Here is an 8,122-nt window from a genome sequence, read left to right as displayed (position 1 = left end):
CCCAGGAATTAGGTGTATGAGATGCTGCCAGACTCATGGCCAGACTGTCCACTGCCTCTGTAAGAGATGCCAGATACATCCCTGGTTTTGGATCTGTAAGAGATGCAGGTCCTGACAGCCCCACTCCTGCTGATAGAGAGCCCAGCAGCCTCCCAGGCAACAACACAGGGCCCTTACCTGGCACCATGACTCCAGGCACAGCCAGAGGAAGCAGCTGGGGCCCAATATTGGAGCGGCCCAGAGAAGACAGCACTCCCTACAGCTAGAGTAGAAGCCAGGGTGGGGCCACAGAAGCCTGCACAAAGGCGAGCCACAGCAGAAGCCAGGGCAAAGCCAGAGAACCTGCACAAGGGCAGGTAAGCCCAACAGCAGCTCAGGCCCAGAGACCTGGGACTGGGAGGACCATGGAAAAGAAAGGATGGGGACTGAGGGCTGGCAGCCTTTCCCAACACAGCCTCTGGTATAGCCGATAGGGCAGGATTGGGGATTAGGGTTGCCATCCCCCCAGTCGGGCCAATTTCGGTGCCCCCAAAGCTGGTCAGAGGGGGAAGCCCCACCCCCAAACAGCAGCATCCCACGGGGATGCCGCTGATGCAGTGACATCACTGGTAGTAGATGTACTGGTAGTGATGTCATCACTCTGCGGCTGTTACGCAGCAACATTCTACCATTCAGGAAGAAACTCTATGGCACACAACAGAAAAGTCCCGATGAGGAGCCAGGAGCCCCCTGCCCCAGGTAAGGTGAGACCTGGCAACCCTATTGAGGAGGCAGAAGGAGCAAATCATCACCTCCAGTAAGAGGAACAGGGGAGTAGCAAATCACCACCCTCCCTCAGAGAGAGGCTGGGTGTACCCAGGGAAGGGTGGGGCTATTTGAACCTTTAAAGTCAGGTTCCTGAGAATGACCAGGGAGGAGAGAAGGACACAGCTCTGAGGCAGCAAGAGCTGTGGTCCTGGGGGAAAGGAGAAGTAGTGAGGTGCTGCAAGCCACTTCCTTTCCCCATTCTGAGGATTGGGGAGACCTGCTGGAGACACTCAGCAAGATGGCTAAATGTAAGCCATCAGAGCTGGAGAAGGAGGAGCCTCACAATAGGCATTGTTTCTCCTATTTTATTGTTAAAGTATAATAAGCAGACCTATGATTTAAATATATATCCACCCATTTTTAGTAACAGTAGAATGAGATACTAAGACATTGAAAAAGTGCTTAGGGGGGACTAGAATGAGTGATACAACTGACTTTCATAAAATATAGATTGTGCTTAGCTAACTTCTGGCGTGAACACCCAGAATCAGATTATTTTGTGCCAGGGAAAATATATACCACATTTTCAAGGGTGACTGTGGTCTGAGACATTTGTCCCCCTATCTTTCACCTAAGACCTTGGAACAAGGATCTCTGTGATAACATAGCCAAGCTTTCCCTGGGTTTGACCTAGTAACTCACAGATAAAATAGAATTCTACTAAGATAAAATAGAATTCTATTTAAGGTAACTGAAGGAAAAGATTTTTAAAATAATATAGTTCCAGTGGCAATTTCAACAAAGCAGGTAACATGTACAGAAACAAGGAGAAGGAGAAGGCTGCCTGTCTCCAGGTGGTGGCTGGAGATCTCCCAGAATTACAACTTGTCTCCAGGTAGCAGAGATCAATTCACCTGGAGAAAATGGCTGCTTTGGAAGGTATACTCTATTGCATTATACCCCACTGAAGTCCCTCCCCTCCCCAAAACCTGCCCTCCCCGGGCTCCCCCCCTCCCCCCAAATCTCCAGGAATTGCCCAATCTAGAGCTCTCCATCCTCTCCCATTCACATCTACCTGAACCGAATGAGCTAATTAGCAAGCCTTGAGAAATAACCCTGGCTAATAACCATCTGTTCAGGGGGTGGGGTGGCTGACAGCAGTTGTAAATGAACAAGAGAAAGGAATAAAAATGTTAAGTGGAACTTCTCTCCGAAAATGGTTTCTCCCCTGACACAAACGAAACACAGAATCTGCACTTGCACAGCCTACTTACCACTCAAATGATACAGATCACTGGAGACTTATTTTTAGTACCCATGCTATCAAAATTTTAGAAAGACATTCCTGAACAGACAAATATATACAAACTTTATCGGTATTAGAAAATAGGATTGTTTTTGTAAATGGAAACACATGAACTGTCAGTTACATGTTTCCATAACAGCCTGACTCCCACAGACACCCAAATGCCCCTTCAACAGTGTGAATATGTATAATGCTTTAGCCCACTCCCTGTGTTTCCAACTTAATGAAATTGTGCCAGACTGAGACTTAAGAAGGATTTATGCAGGTGTACCCAAAATTATTGTATTGGCATTATTCAAGTTGAAGCATACAAATCTATGCTCTTTCAGAAGACGTAAACTAGTTGATACACCTTTGATTTGCAGCCCCTTTATACAATAAGAAAAATCCAATAAAGACGTAATAAGAATTAGTGATCAGGGTCAACTACAGGGCAGAAATTAGTTCTAGGTTATAAATTAAGCCATGGGACATGCCACTGCTTATTGGATAAAATCCACTGAAAGCAAAACACAAAGCTTTAGTGTAGATACAACACTGCACTTTCATTGCACGTAAATCATTGCCCTGACTAAAATGTTGGTTCAAAAAGTTAATACCATCTAGTGGATGTATCATCCAATCACAGTTGGTACCCTTATTAAGTTATCATGCAAGTCAGAGCTTGTGGTTTCATTCTGAAATTATCACTAACTTCATTAGAAGTGGTGACTACTTATTCACTGCGAGTGAAAGCTGATCATGATCTTGATGCTTCTGTCTTAATATGGATCTTCCGTCTCTCTGGTGGGGAATGCTGGCTGTTCCAATAATATACTGGATGTGCAGGACAAGAAAATGAGATTAGGACATTGTCTGAATGGCTAATCAATAGGGGCTATACTAAAGTAATAAAAAGCAGGATCTATTCTTGCTTAAGCAATGGCATTAAATGTATAGCACATGCCATGAATCATGACAGGATTATAAGTATAGAACTCTGCTTATGTCTGCACTTTTGCACAACTGAATTTCATACCAAAACTTTGGTACGACCAAATAAATAGAAACATCAGACAGTTTACTAGTGGTGTTTACTCCTTTCTAATGAAATAATAACCAAACATTGCACTTCAGCATACCAAAAAGAATCCATATTAACAAAGGAGCCAATGATGCAGTAAGATGACCCAATGAAGTGCTTTGCCTATTGAACAGCAAACTTCCAAACATTATGGCTGAATATACTCAGCGACTGTACACACATGAAATATGCTGAGGATCTCCGTTTTTATTGTTAATTATAAAGTAAGCTTTTATCCATCAAGGCTGTGAAGGGAGGCTAATGGCATGCAACATACAATGTGAGCCATCTATGATCAGAGTGCTCCAAATTTGATTAGAAAAAAGATGCTGGAGGCATTTTGCCCTCACCTCTACTAGCATTTTGTACACACCTCCAAACCTGCAGCAGAGAGTCCTCTGAATTTCTGTACAGCAGGATTATCTCTTGAATACAGTTCTTCTTCTAAGTTGCCTTTGTCACACACCATAGGTATGTTACAGATTAGGAAAGGTATGTATTTGGATAATATTATTGTTATGGAAGTAATATGCAAGCACACAGACCATGTACAAAACATGCACCCAAATGTGTGGCATGTACCCAGACACATAACATTCACAGAAATTCACAGTGGATAACCTAGAATATGAAATGGAGTACTTAACATAAGAAGAGCCTTGCTGGTTCAGACCAGTGGTCCATCTATCCAGCACCCTGTTTCACTCAATGACAGCCAGCTGCTGTGTGGAGTCAACAAACAGTGCATCAATGGCCATGCCTTGCTCAGATGTTGCCTACTAGCGCTGGTATTCAGTGGAGGTTGCCTTTAGTTATCATGGCTTGCAGCCATTGGCTGATTAATCTTCCATGAATCTCTCCCATCTCTCTTTAAAGCTTTTTATGCTTGTGGTCATCACTACATCCATTAACAACAAATTCAACAATTTAATTACTTATTGAGTAAAGAAGCACTTCCTTTTGTCTATCCTGAATCTATTGCCCATCAATTTACTTGGATGCCTCCTCCATGTCCTAGTATTATGGAAGAGGGGAAAATGTTCCCCTTACAGTAAAATCTTAAGCAGCATTACACTATTCTAAACCCACTGAATTTAAGCACATTGAATTTAATGGACTAAGTGTGTGATTCTGCTTGGGACTGTATTGTTAATGCAGTGAAATTACAGAACATATACTACGCAAAATGAATTACCTTACTTCATTGTTTCTGTTAGCTACGCACAGGCAAAAAGTCAATTATTCCATGGTAAGAGTTAATTCTGCTTCCAGCAGTCATGTTCTGGAATAGCATGAAGGGGGAATAGAGACAGACTAAAAAAACTATAAGATAGGAGAAAGGCAAGGAAAATTTGGAAGGGAGAGGGACAATAAAGGTGAAAGGGGGAAAGCTTAAGGTAGGGCGAAGGAACAAGAAAAGGTGAGTGGGTGAGAGAGAGGGACAGAGTTTGTGGAGAAACAGAAAAAGGTAGGTAAATAGATTAGTAGGAGAGAAGGAAAGGGGAACGGCTACAATCTCACTAGAGGAAGACAAAAAGGGCAAGATAGAGGGGGAGAGAGAGAACAGAGGAATGGGATTCTCCCGCCTTAAGTCCTTGTGGGTCCCCAACTTGTATGTGTGTGCTTCATTTATATCCCACTTTTCTCACCAAGACTGAAAGCAGAACACACAGTTTAAATATTGTCAGCAGGAGCTGTATAATGGTACAGTTATCATCTCTTCAAGCTCTTCTACCCCATGTTACTTTTCTTCCATCAGATCTCTCCAAACCCTCCCAAGTTTCCCAGAGAGCTGCCTGTCTTAATTTCTCCCTGCTGATAATTCAGCTCCTTTCTCCATCTCCACCAGTGTTCCTTCTAAGCTGAGTTATTGTGAGCTAGCTCACATGTTTTTAGCCTCTGGCTCAGATACTTTTGTCTTAGCTCAGGAAGGATGGCTTGAGAACAAAATAATTTACGCAGTAGCCCAATCGCTAGCTCACAACTTTAATGCCAGTAGCTCACAAAGTAGAATTTTTGCTCACAAGACTCCACAGCTTAGAGGGAGTATTGATCTCCACTCCCCCACACTCAAGGTTCCTCACAAGTTACACAAAAATAATAGGGCTTTTAAAAGTAGAATTCATAGAATCATAAAATGTTAGAGTTGAAGGGACCTTGCAGGTCATCTAGCCCAACCCCCTGCATTCTGCAGGAGCATAGCCGAAAGATAGCCCTACAACATACCCAAAAGATGGTCGTCCAGTCTCCGCTTGAAAACGTCCAGTGAAGGAGCATCCACCACCTCCCGAGGCAGTCTGTTCCACTGCTCAACCACTCTTACAGTTAGGAAGTTTCTCCGGATATTTAGCCGGTATCGACTCCCTTGTAATGTCCACCCATTAGATCTAGTCTTGCAATCCAGAGCAAGAGAGAATAGATCTGCTCCATCTTCTACATGACAGCCCTATTGCTGGCTAAGTGCCGTAACAATGACAGCCCTTTAAATACTTGAAGAATGCAATCATGTCCTCTCTAAGCTTTCTCTTTCCCAGGCTAAACATACCCAACTCTTTCAGCCTTTCCTCATAAGACTTGGATTCCAACCCTCTCACCATCCTGGTTGCCCTCTTCTGGACATGCTCAAGCTTGTCAATATCCTTCCTAAAATGTGGTGCCCAAAACTGGACACAGTACTCCAGGTGAGGCCTGACCATAGCAGAATAGAGTGGAACTACCACCTCCTGTGATCTAGACTCAATGCTTCTGTTAATGCATCCTAAGATTGCATTAGCTTTCTTTGCAGTCACATCACATTGCAGGCTCATGTTTAGCTTGTGATCAACCAGAACACCTAGATCTCTTTCACATGTGCTGCTGTCAAGCCAAGTCCCTCCCATTCTATTTCTGTGCCTTTGATTTTTTGTACCTAAGTGTAAGACTTTGCACTTATCTCTACTGAAATTCATTTTATTTGGCTCAGCTCACTGTTCCAGCTTATCTAGATCATTTTGAATCCTGACTCTGTCTTCTTCAGAATTAGCAATCCCACCCAGCTTCATGTCATCTGCAAATTTGATAAGCATCCCCTCTATGTCTTCCTCCAGGTCATTTATAAAAACACTGAACAACACAGGCCTAGGACCGAGCCCTGTGGTACTCCACTTGAGACTTCCCTCCACATAGACGCAGAGCCATTTACGAGCACTAATTGGATATGAGTTTTCAACCAACCATGAATCTATCCAATGGTTGCACCATCCAGCCCACACTTAACAAGCTTATCCTCAAGGATATCATGAGAAACTTTGTCAAATTCTTTACTGAAATCTAGATACACTATATCCACAGCATTGCCAGAGTCAACCATTTTAGAAAACTCTGTCAAAAAAGGAGATAAGGTTGGTCTGGCATGACTTATTCTTGATAAACCCATGCTGGCTACTACCAATTAACACATTCCATTCAAGGTGCTCACAGACAGAGCGTTTAATAATCTGCTCTAGAATTTTTCCAGGTATCAATGTCAGACTGACAGGCCTGCAATTTCCAGGGTCTGTCTTTTTTCCCTTCTTGAAGATTGGGACAACATTTGCTCTTCTCCAGTCTTCTGGCACAACACCAGTACTCCAGTTTGGTTTCAGTTAATAGAGTACATTTAATTAAGCTACCTGTTAAGACAGGGGTCCCACTGTTGTTGAGCCTGTTGGCTCGTCAGGGTTTGGGAGAAGTACCACAAAATGGCTGTCACTAGGGCAAGGCTAAGCTTAACATAACCACCATGGTAGGCAAGATCAGCTCTTTGCTTTGGAGGAAGAATGTTGTTTGGTTTCAGTTAATAGAGTAGGCTTGTCTACTGTACAGCAATTGGGAGATTTTCCCAAGCCTTGAGATAGTAAAAGAAGACTGTGCCTGTAGTCAATTTTGGAATACACAAATACTATCAGCCTGCCTGGGGTGAGTCCAGTGCTTTGCTAGTTAGAAATGCTGTGGATAGTGATCCAAATCTCCCTTTTTCTGACCTATTAGACCCATTACATTTTATTCCCAAGACTGAATAGCAAGTAACCCCCAGGAACACACTGGCAATAGGTGCCATATTGTGGGTTACAATGTTAAGGACTCCTCTAAAGAGGGATAAAAATATTTATTTATTTATTTATTTATTTATTATATTTATACCCCGCCCATCCCGTGAGCGGGCTCAGGGCGGCTAACAAACGGTACAATGTACCTAATTGGCATACATAAAACTTAAAATCTCATAAACAAGTACTTTAAGACATAAGTCAACAATTACCACTAAAGTGCATACAGTACAACAAATTGGATGGCGCGCTTCCAGATCTCATTCTTCATTATTCCACCGATCATCATCCCTTGCGCCAGAAAGCCTAGCAATCTAACTGGACCAGATCTAAGATCCCAGCATTCACTAGGATCATTGGTGGTAACAGTGGTGGAACACAAGGAGATGCAAAATTATCTTTAGAGATTTGCTACATTGTTTCTGTTTTTGAGTCTTGGCTCTTTCATATATCATTTAAAAATAAAAATACGCAAGCATCAAAGTGCATATTGCTTTTAGTAATACAAATTTGACCATTCTTTATAGGTTTGCAAGAAAAAAATCAATATTCTTATTTTAAAAAAAAAAGAATTACCATTATTAGGATATTCTTGGATCTGGTACTTCCCTTCAGGATAGTCCTTTGATACCTAAAACATTATATGCAGATAAATGTTTCCAGAAGGGCTTTCTATTACCAGATACAAGTTCAGCAAAAGGTATAATTAGAATTTTGAAGGAGACGTTCATCATGCTTCCCCTTGAATCAGCTAATAAAAATTCTTTTCAAGTCAGGCTGGAGATGAATTGGGGGGGGGGACTTGCAGTATTGAGGCCTTCGGGTTGCTTGCTGCATAGAACTGTAACTTCTCAAGTGTTTGTACACCAAGAGCGCATAAACTAAGTAGTGGGGTCCATAAACTTTATCCTTGCCATGATTTCTATTTCTATAGGGCTA

Source organism: Gekko japonicus, unplaced genomic scaffold (assembly GCF_001447785.1).
Source record: "Gekko japonicus isolate JY-2015 unplaced genomic scaffold, Gekko_japonicus_V1.1 scaffold493, whole genome shotgun sequence".
NCBI classification, from domain to species: Eukaryota; Metazoa; Chordata; class Lepidosauria; order Squamata; family Gekkonidae; genus Gekko; species Gekko japonicus.
This window is presented reverse-complemented; position numbering follows the sequence as displayed.